Source organism: Typopeltis vanoorti, chromosome 21 (assembly GCF_054136105.1).
Source record: "Typopeltis vanoorti isolate ZY-2024b chromosome 21, IOZ_Tvanoo_1.0, whole genome shotgun sequence".
In the NCBI taxonomy this organism is placed as follows: Eukaryota; Metazoa; Arthropoda; class Arachnida; order Uropygi; family Thelyphonidae; genus Typopeltis; species Typopeltis vanoorti.
This window is the reverse complement of record NC_143569.1, coordinates 87,422,968-87,434,501: the sequence shown is the minus strand read 5'-3', so window position 1 is coordinate 87,434,501 and position 11,534 is coordinate 87,422,968. Positions and strand designations below refer to the sequence as shown.

The window sequence follows — 11,534 nt, the reverse complement described above, 5'->3', positions numbered from 1 at the left end:
CATTTGTTGGAGCAGAGATGACGTTATGTAACTCGAAACAACCCTAAGGCTTAAAAAGTTTCTATAGTCAGAGAGTAAAATCTAACCTATAACGGTCTTTCTTCGGGCTGCCTGGCGCTAGTAGTCCATCGGACTACAGAAGAACTTCTATTATCTATAATAAAAATTATTATTATCACTCATATCATCGCAATCCCAATATATTTGAATTTTAAATAAATCAATGTTTTCTGAGTTGGCTTTTCCAATGGATACAGTGTCATTTTTATTATATTCTAGTTGCTGAGAGTTTTAAAAATTATGGCACTATATTATGATCTCAATCGAGACACTTGAATTTTCTTAAATCCTTTCCAAATCTTCTAAAGTAGACGAGGTCGTATAGCCCTAAATAATTAACTATATACATTATTATTATTATTATTATTATTATTATTATTATTATTATTATTATTATTATTATTCCTGACACCTCCAAGGAGTCCGAGGACTCATCGCGGGAGGACACCTACAACTGCCTCAACTACTACACCGAACCTCTACTACGAATCATCTCCATCAACGCCATCTTCCTCCCACCTCCACCACAACTAGTATTTTTTGTCTGTAAATTGCGTGTGTTCTGAAGGGCCAATTTGTCTGTATGCGGGATGAAAAACCCGAGTTTCCGGGTTGTTATATTGTTAGTTAGGACTAAATGCTCACAAATCATATATATTAAGGACTCATATTTTATTATTCTATACTTATTATACTTATTTAAACAAAAAATAATAATTTAAATTACGTAAACAAGCATAATACCATTTTGATTAAACATTTATTCTCAGTTGATGGAATGTAGGTCGGAAATTAAACATAATAACTTATTAGTAACTAAGTTTGAATTTCGAGAATTAAACCTGTTCATAGTCTTATTTGAACGGTGGAAGAGAGGAAGAAAATTAATGGTGATTATAGGATAAAAAAAAAAATGCTTTAAAGAAGGCCACTTTAGAGGTATTTAAAACCAGAGTTAAACCTGTCATAATATCATATACTTGTATATCTTATCATATAATAAGATTAGAAGACCTTAAAAACAAAGTTTTCAAAAATGGGAAGATGGAGGTAGTTCTCTTTGTTATATAGAAGGGCCCTACACGTTTCTCTGTATTGTCTTTTAACGAGAAAACAGGACTGGTGGATGATTTTGATGTTTTTCCAACTGACTTTACAGCCGGAAGGTAGACTGTGTTCAGTAAGACCAGAGTTAGGTGTAAGATTCATGATAACCGACCGATATTTTCGTTTGTTGAAAATAAAACAAGCTAAGGCAAAAGGACACTCTATCAACTCAATCATATCAGTGATATGGCCTGTTTTTACAACTTTTTTTTTATAAAGAAGGTACCTAGTCTGTGCGGATCGCACAAGCTTTGCTCTAGAGAACAACCATAGAAACTCTTTTAAGTCACATCAGGCCTCCCACAAATGGCATGTTAGTCTCGCACCAGGAGAAGACATTCGACTTCCCATCCAAAGACATTCACAAACAACCATGCCCACAGCTGGATTCAAACTCGCAACTGTTGATTGGAGAGGAAAAAAATTATTGTTGGTAAACTAGGCCAGCAATGATTTCATGCTTTGTTTCTTAAATTATTGAACTAAAATTATTAAACTAAATAAGGCCTGTAAATATCTTCTTCGCCAGACTGGACAGGTAGCCATCGATGATTTTTAGATGAATTTATTATCATAATCATTAGATAGCCCAGGATACTATATCGATAGTATCCTGGCCTTCTGTGGCAAGCAAAATGGAATTAATGTAGCGTTGTTTCCTAACCGCTGAAAACTCGATCCTGCTATCAGATTGTTTAAAGATAGGGAGATCCAATTAAAGGAAAATATATATCGTTTTCAGTTTCGAAAGTAAAGCGTATCACGAGATGAATAACACCAAATATTTGAAGGAAAAAAATTTCGAGGATGGCCAAAGAGCGATAATAATGGCTGGACACACCATATGCCATTATCATTTTAACGTGACGCCTCTATTTCTTCAACTCTAATCAATACTAAGGAATTGAATCTTAACAGACATTTATTTTCGCTGGTTCACTTGACCTGTTTGAAAAATCCATCACAATCCTTGCATAATATATTATGATCTTTGCATTCTTATTTCTAAGTCTAAATAAAACCTTCATAACACAGATGGAAGAATAAAGGAACATCGGACCTTTGAAACGACCTGAGTTCGTTTCAAAGTGTGTACATTTTTGTTTGGTCAAAATCAGTTTTTCCGTGATAAGCAGAGCCAACGTCTAACAGGAGCACTGTTTGCCGTGAGTTGTCTATTAGAATTCCACTGATGTTTCAGTTCATTTAATATAAAATCGCTTCAAGCAGAAATGTTGCTTTTCCTATAGATATCTCTTTCCGCTTTTAATTTTCCTCATCACATCACCTGTCTGATGTTTCTTCCGTAATGACAAGCGATACTATTCAATGATGGATTCCATTTTTTCCCCTAATATTTTTCAGTGAATATCTTGTAGATGATGCAATACCGTGACATATTATCAATTAACAATCAGATTTGCTATAAGATGACAGTCATGGTAGCAGTTGAAGAGTGTAATTTCTTTTGGTTTTAATATATTTATTTATTCATTCAATTAAAAATGAAATTCACATATTCCCAAGTATTCAGTTTATTTATTTATTATTTTTTTTTAGCTCTAATTTCTAGGCACGATAATTGGCAATTTGAGACTAATGAAACATGAGAGGTAATTTAGTAAAAAAAAAAAAAAAAAGATGACAGGGTATTTATGAAGGCTATCATACTATAATATCAATTATAAATATATTTCCATATTATAAAATGCGTAATCCATAATGTACAAAAAATAAAACAAACGAATTAATAAATCATGAATAAAAACCGACAATTTATGGTCGGTTTTTATTCGTATCGATATTTTGGATAGGATGGAACTTTGAGACCTCGGTGAAGTCAGCTGAAACTGCTGTTGTCATAGTTTCTGCCAACCTTCGTCACATTATATCCATCTTAGTCATAAAATATCCATCTTAGTCATAAAACTATTTTATTATATAGAGCTGTGGTTCTCAACGTTTTATGCGTCACGTGCCCCCTGGAAATGCGAAAAAGTATACTTCCCCTGGAACTACACTTTTACCTGGACAGATAAAATTCATAACTATATATATACATAGTTTCATAAGCATACTTTTATCTGGATAAAAGTATAGTTATGAAAAATTTTTGTCATAAAAAAAAAATATCCTCCCCGGCGGGGAATCGAACCCCGGTCTCCCGCGTGACAGGCGGGGATACTAACCACTATACTACCGAGGAATGACGAATGCCTTTTCTCTGTTTTATTTATTTATAGTGATACAATCTGAGGACAATAGGTTATTCAAATTATATATTAGTGTTGCAAATATGTAGAAACTAGAGAAGAGAGCCCTCCCTCTATCTTTTATTTATCTGTTCCCAAATCATAGCTGTATTTCTTATTAGGTCATTTCATAATGTAAGTATTTGTATTTTGATTGATGCTAGTATTAAATACGTAAAATACCAAAGTTTTACAAAATAAAATCAACTTATGAAGTCCACTGCATATTGCTGTGTTGTGTGTGGTTTTAAATGACCTCTGACAGGTGGAAAAACCAACTTAGCGGAAGTCTTTTCAATCACGTAATATGATTGAAAAGTGTGAGCAATCTTGTGTACAAAGAGAGAGAGTTATAACACCGGGGTCACAGTCCCCATTCGTCCTGTACTGACACGCAATGTCCTATCACATCCCAATCCCGAAAATTTACATCTCCCACTCCCAGAGGGCGCTGAGATATCGAAGTTATGTCTCCAGGCGTATCTCACAAAACTAAATAGAGTGTCTAGTGGCCCACTTTCTTCGGAATTCCTGGTAGAGCGGCCATCGACCTATAACTGCTCGCGTTCGAGTAACCGAAACATACTGGGTGTGTGTGTGTGTGTGTGTGTGTGCGCGCATGATCTCGATAAAATAAGATAAACCTGATTTGATGGAGAAGTGAGACAGCTGGGGAGTTTCTTAATACGACAAAACACCTAGGTGTTTTCCGGGGTTGTCGGCACATGATGTTAGTCAGGATTTCATAAGTTACATAAGATGTTTGATAACGTACGTAATTAGCTCCTGTAGGGGGCGTTGCGGATCTTGTAGTATAATTATGTCACTAGCGAGTGACTGTGGGCATAAAAGGAAAATGATCAGGTAAATGATATACAAAATAGGATGGAAGCGTGGAAAAACGCAGGTGGGTGTTCTTGGCCAGCACACAAGTAGAATTATCCGGTTAACTCTAACGAAAATATTTACAACAATGGGTCATAAATAAGTACAAATTTTACACGCACGCACGAGTCACAACCAGATTTTAAATGCTCAATAAAATAAAATAAAAATACAAGGAAATCACAATTGTATCGAAGAATTTTGATATTTCTATTTTCATATGAGGTAGCTTATATAACTATGATTACACAGTGTTTAGAATTAATTCTTTCATTGCTATCGTATTCTATATCATATGCTTTGCATCTCATCAATAAATAGGGCAAATCCTTCAAACGAGTATTTGTGTTAATATTACAATTATGTAAAAAGTACGTGTACCATAATTAAGATACTCAGTTGATCTAATTCTTGGAACAAATTTAGGACAAACTGATAAATAACGAAAAGGGTAAATAGACAAGCAGAGAAAGGTAGAAGAAAGAAAAGATACATTACATGTGAAGCTTATCTTTAAAATCAAGCATATTTTCCGAAGGCATTTTTTTTAATTACATTAAAACCTTTAGAATTAAAATTTGTAAATAAACGAACACCTTAGTTTTGTAAACGGGTGATTTCACTGTTTGATCATTTATACATTCACGTTATGAAAGTTACTACAATGCTGTTACACAAATCACTTTTTTTTTATATAAGGATGACTTAATAACTTTTTGATGTTAATAATAAATATTAATGCTATATTATATTATACTGAATAACCGCAGATTATGTACAAACAATAATTTTTGCGATAATATTTTTTTTGTGATTTTAAGGGAACTTGTATTATTATTATTATTATTATTATTATTATTATTATTATTATTATTATTACTGACACATCCTCACGAAATCAAGGACTTGTCGAGGGAAGATCCTGGAAGATGTAATTCCACAAATGCAACCATCTTATCCTTAAAGGGTTTGTCCAGCTACTTTACATGAATTAACTAGAACCAACTAGAATTCAAATTCATACAGGAGGGAAGCACAAAGCTAAATAATTACAGCAGTGGCGGCTCGTGGCTTGAAATCGTGTGTGTGTGGGGTGGGGGTGGGGGGGCTGCAACTTTCCAGCTTTAGCGGCAACACATACACACTGTAAGTACAGTGTATACGTGTTTGGATAAAATATCAAACTTATGGTAAAAATTTAAAAATAAATTAAACATGAAAAAATTACTTAAAAATAAAATCCATTCCTTTAATTGTAATTAAAGAAATGGATTTACAATTTTTGGACATTACAATTAAATCGTTTAATTGTAATGTCCAAATATATAAAGAGACGGAGTAAACACGATGAGCACTACGAACACCCTACTACTGGCGCTGTGTAACTGCGCTACGGACAGTGCCGCATTACGCTAATAGCTCGTATCTCACTATGACGTACATATGCTTGCGCGCGTAGCAATATGACACTGTGGTAAACACAGTGCTGCTAGCGTCCTTCGTCCTCCTAAGTGCTACAAGATGGATTTTTATTATTTTTTATACAAAATAAGAGAATTGTATAGGATTGTTGATGATAAAATTAAATATTACAAGCAAATATAAATAAATTAATAAATATATTTATATATCGAGAAAACTTGGGGGTGCTGCAGTTCCGCAGCGCCTATATGCACGAGCCGCCCCTGATTACAGATGATAATATACATATAAAAGAAATGTATATATAAAAGAAATCCCTCGTTTATGTCAACGTTTATTTATTTTTATTCTTTTTTGTTTACTAAGTACCGATTTTTAATGTTACTATTTTTTAATGAATTTCACTGTAATAAGTGATATGCAAACTTGCTGTCAAACAAATCAAATATCTATTAAAATAATATCTGTCAGTTAAAATAAAGAAAGCACTATGATTTTTCAAATTAGTGTTAAAATCACGGCATTCATATATTGCCGGACTTTAATCACCGTGATTTATAAGTCCAATAAGTATTGAATTTCTATAATTTTTTTATAAATTATATTATGAATTGATATCATGAATATGTTAATTTTATATTTTATAAAAATCAGGAACCTGTTTAGCTCAGTTCGTCAAGTCTAGGATGTGAAAATCTTTATAAGGCTCCTCAACTGAAAGTAAATTAGCTGATTTCATAGAGAGGTGGTGGATTTTCCTTCCCGGACAATGCCGCTATGAGAACACACACACAATTTACAGAAAAAAATATATATTCCACGTTCAAGACTAAGACTACGGAATATATTTTGTCACATTATTGTGAAAAAAAAAAAATCTGTTGTATGTTAAAACAAGACGAGTCACTTTTTTTTTTTTTTCCCAAAAAAATGTCAACAGTATTTAATCGTTCTGATTTTTAAAAATCACAGGGGTTAAAATGATTGCATTTAGCGAGTTCAACACCAGAAGTTACTAAAAAGACAGCTAACCATATTAGAAAGAAAAGCTAAAGTGATATAGGTGTTGTGATTGCAAAATTATATCCAGGTGCATAATAAAACCGCGCGACCTCATAATGTTCCGTAGAAAGCACTTAGTGACCCACACACAGAAAAGGAGACAGCACTGCTGCTATAAAGATTGTTGTTACGTTAGGTTGTTAAAGTAATCTCCAAAATCATTTTAAATGGCCTCCGAGACTTGAAAGTAAAACAAAATTTAACAGTGAATGATGAAATTTTAGTGGAATTGTATACACACTGAATACTGCAAGATAGGGGGGGGGGATTAAGTGTTAGGACTATTTCCATATTTTAAGTTACTTTTATTAAGTCACACACACACACACACACACCATATTGTGTGTGTGTGTGTTCGTTTATTTTTATTTTTTCTTATTTTTCTTTTTCATTTTTTTACGACCCTTCTTATTTCTTATAACACATCTTCGGAGTTGCCAAACTTTACGAAAGTTCTACCTTACATGCAGATACTCGAATAATAATAATACATTATACAAGAGTAGCTGAGAATTGTTACCGTTAACTCTTGTCATGTACATATGCAGCAGCAGTGCTCACACTTTATCAACTGCTTAAATTCATCGAGTAATATTTTTTGCTCTGTCACATCGTTGGGCTTATGTTACTTCTTACAATTCCACGAGAAGGAAGTTTATGATAATAATAATAATAATAATAATAATAATAATAATAATAATAATAATAATAATAATGTTCCTCTTTCTTTTCCCCTCTTTTGCCTTGTGGTGTCGAGGGATTTCTATTCATTTAACCGCAACTGTAATAAACAAGGATAAGGTGGTTAGCCCCATGCCTCCCGGTGTATCATATGTCTGTGGAAGCGTTGAGTTCTCAAGGCTGGTTTGCCTGCTTGAAGGATGAGAAACCGCAGATAAATTGAGAAGAAAAACCCCTGCAGTCCACGCCCAATACCGGCTAACTAGTCTGAGAAAGATCCTAAGCTCCTCACGTGAGCGACGAGAATCGACCCCAAGACACCCCTTTCCCAGGCATATGGTTGAGAGGCGCACAGCCAACTCGGCTAACTGCGCAGACTACTACTACTACTAATAATAACAAAATGCTTTTGAATTCTAGGCAGTCGTTTTGAAAATATGCCCGTGCAGGTAAGAAAATAAATGGCAGTATGTTGGGTTGGAATTTAGAACAGAAAACAAACGAAGTTTGTACTTTTAATATACCGTATTTTTCCGTGTATAAGACGATACTTTTTTCTAAAATTTTTAGACCAAAAATTGGGGGTCGTCTTATACACGAGGGGTAACCGGTTGAGAAACCTGCGGTTGCCGTGGCAAAACTGCTGGTACCGTGTCTCCACGAATTAGGCTTCACTAGCCTTTGTTAACTCTGTCGATTGACATCATTAATGGCTGATTCTGAATAAACCAATCAGAACTCTGATTGGTTTATTCAGAATCAGCAAATTCGTACGTCAGCAACTCGTTGGCGGGGTAATTTAATGCATTAACAATATTTTGCACGCAAGCCCATAAAAATGTCAGAAAATATAAAACGATTGTCATATTCTTCAAAATTCAAGTTAAAAGTCATCAATTACGCAAAAGAACATGGAAATAAAGCTTTAGCGAGACAGTTGGGACCGCCTTCCACTGAGTTTATGATTAGACAGTGGAGAAAAACAGGAAAAACAACTACTCAAGATGCCGAAAAAGAAGAAGGCCTTAAGAGGAAAGCCAGCAAAATGGCCCAACTTGGAGCAGAGGCTTAAGACTTGAATTATGGAGCAGCGCCAGAATGGGATATGTGTGTCAACCAAGCTTATTCAATATGAGGCAAAAAGGTTTGCAAGAGAAATGAACATTGTTGATTTCACAGGAAAGGCAAAATGGTGCTTCAACTTCATGAGGAGAGAAGGGTTGGCCAAAAGAACACGAACCAAGTTAGCCCAGAAAATGCCACCAGGTTATGAGCATAACATCCAACAGTTTTACTCCTATGTCATAAAACTTCGGGAAAAAATATGCTTTTGAACCCAGGCAGATTGCAAACATGGATGAGGTCCCTCTCAATTTTGATGTGCCTTCCAACAGAACTGCTGATACGAAAGGGATTAAAACAGTGGCAATCAAAACAAGTGGTCATGAAAACACACACTATACTGCTGTCCTTCCAGGTGGTATGCTCTCTTTAGGATACGTTTTTCTCTTAAAAATGAGCAATCTGCACAGCATGAAATGAATGAAAAGATAAAGTCTATTTGGTTTGCAAAGATTTAGTCCAGAAAACCTGGATGGCTCTCGAAGAGGCCAGCTCTCCTCGTGTGTGATCATTTCCAAGCACATTTAACAGAAAAGGCAAAAAGAGTTGCAGCGGATTTGCGAACACAGTTTGCAGTTATTCTTCCTGGTGGACTTACAGGTCAGCTACAGCCACTAGATATTTCTATCAACAAGCCCTTGAAAGCTCTGATGAAAGAAGAATGGAATAAATGGATGCAAAAAGCAGGTAATAACTTTACACCGAGAGGAAGAGTGAAAAAACCAACCATTACTGAGGTATGCAAATGGGTCCTCATTTGCGTAAGGATCATTTGCATATGGAATGAAGTAAAGGAAGAGGTGGTTGTGAAAGCCTTCAAGAAATGTGGAATCAGCAATGCCAAGGGTGGAACTGAGGATGATCTTATATATATATAGAAAGTGACTCAGAAGACAGCAGTGATGCAGGAGAGGTTGAAGAAAGTGATATGTCTGGAGCTAATAGTGTTCAAGAAAATTATGTGCCCGGAACTGAGAGTGATACATAATATCTTAGTATGTATCTTAAAAATATTACCTAATTACTAAATATATTTTGCATATTTAAAAAAATATATCAAATGTGTTCTGTTTTATGTTTAAAATGTTGATTTCTTAATTTTGGGTTCGAAATTTTCTTATACACGGAAAAATACATATATGGTATGGATACTGTCGCAAAACGTATCTAGTGCATGTGTTATGTCGTAAATATTATACAGGTATACAGTAAGTATTTACATATTCACTATATTGAAAAAATAGAGATTTGATGACGAGAGGAATCCTTATATGGACTTTTTCAACTGAAGGCGAGTTAGTCGATTTCATACGAATCTAGGAGGGTTTTCATCCCGCATACAGGCAAATCGGCCTTGAGAACACACGCAATTTACATACAAAAAATACTAGTAGTGATGGTGGGGGAAGATGGCATGTGTGTTGATGGTAGTAGTGTCATTGTGTGTAGTTGGATGATTAAGTAGGGTGATTCTGATATATTGGAGAGAGTGCAAAGGAGAGTGTTAAAAATGATATCAGGATTGTGGAATATTGATTATGAAGACAGATTGAGAATTTGTAGACTGCAGGCACTAGCAAACAGGAGAGAGAGCAGTGATATGATTGAGACTTACAAACTTCTGAAAGGGTTATACAGAATTTCAATTCATGGAATTTTTCAATTTATGGAGGATGGGGAAAAGACAAGAGGGCATCCTTGGAAGCTGAGAATGAATGCCGCTAAGAAGTGGGTTAGAGCTAGATTTTTCTCTCATAGGGTGGTACGTGATTGAAATGGATTGCCATTGGATGTTGTGAGTGTAAGCAGTGCGAATAAATTCAAGAATAAGTATGATAGGTGGTGCGTGTAGTATGTGGCCTCCCTCGATGAGTCCATGACTTCCTGGAGGTCTCTCTTAATAATAATAATAATTATTATTATTATAATTTTCTTTTAATGGAATAACAATAGTAGTATCTAAAGTTTAATGGGCACTTCGCATCCATGACAACCTTGACATGTAAACAAGTCAAGGCCGATTGGGTAATTCCGAGGCTTACTACTAACCACCTTATCCTAATGAAATTAAACTTTACGAAAGAAAGACAAGGATGCTTGGCTGGTTGTTAGCTGTAAAGTGCTTTGAGCTACTGATGAATGAAAAATTGCAAAAATGAGGAGCTCAAATACGCAAATTTTTCTACGAAAACAGTAGTGAGTTCTCGCTTTTGGCATGACACATGGCATTATCTCTGTGGTACCGAATTAGTCTTTTCCGCAGAATTTTCTAGAACGATCTACTGTCCAGTCATTGCAAGCTCTGTACTACACATATTGTTCTGGAAGTGGTGATGTTTGGGCTTCTACGCAGCAGCCTTTACATGGAAAACAAGACTGTAGAGTTTGAAGTAATGTCCTTGCATAATCATTTACATGCTCGGAACTCTTGGTTAAGAGAATCCACTGTTGCACACAGAGAGGAACATACATTTTTCTACTCGTTTATCCGTTCCATCAGTTTATGTGGACTACCTGATTTTTTTTTGGGGGGGGGTGTGAAGGTTCTTTTCATCTTAGGATCTTTAATACTGCAATTAGCCACCATTAATCTTGGACGCTTTGTTACCTGTGTGGCTGTCGCATGAAATTGACTCATATCCAATAAATGCGGCCATCAAAGATCTATTTTATTTAAACATTGCTAGTTTTAAACCAATCCATATTTCCATTCATTTATCTTAATGCCCACATCAAAAGTCGTACACCTATCGCACATTAATACCGTGGATGGCTAAGGATCTGGTTAAGATCCTTAGCTGGTTAAGATCCTGGTTAAGTTCAGGATCTTATCTGGTTAAGATCCTGAACTGGCTTCTAAAACTTTTTGTTTTAGAAGCCAGTTCAGGTTTTCAATAAGCACAATGCATGTCAAGCCAGGCGATGAAATTCATCTACAACTTT

General features: G+C 35.1%; 1 non-coding gene across 1 annotated transcript; it reads right to left on the bottom strand.

Moving 5' to 3' along the window:
- Positions 1–3,301: 3,301 nt before the first annotated feature.
- Positions 3,302–3,373, bottom strand: TRNAD-GUC (transfer RNA aspartic acid (anticodon GUC)). Its single transcript has one exon. It is a non-coding gene; the product is annotated as a tRNA-Asp (tRNA).
- Positions 3,374–11,534: the final 8,161 nt, after the last annotated feature.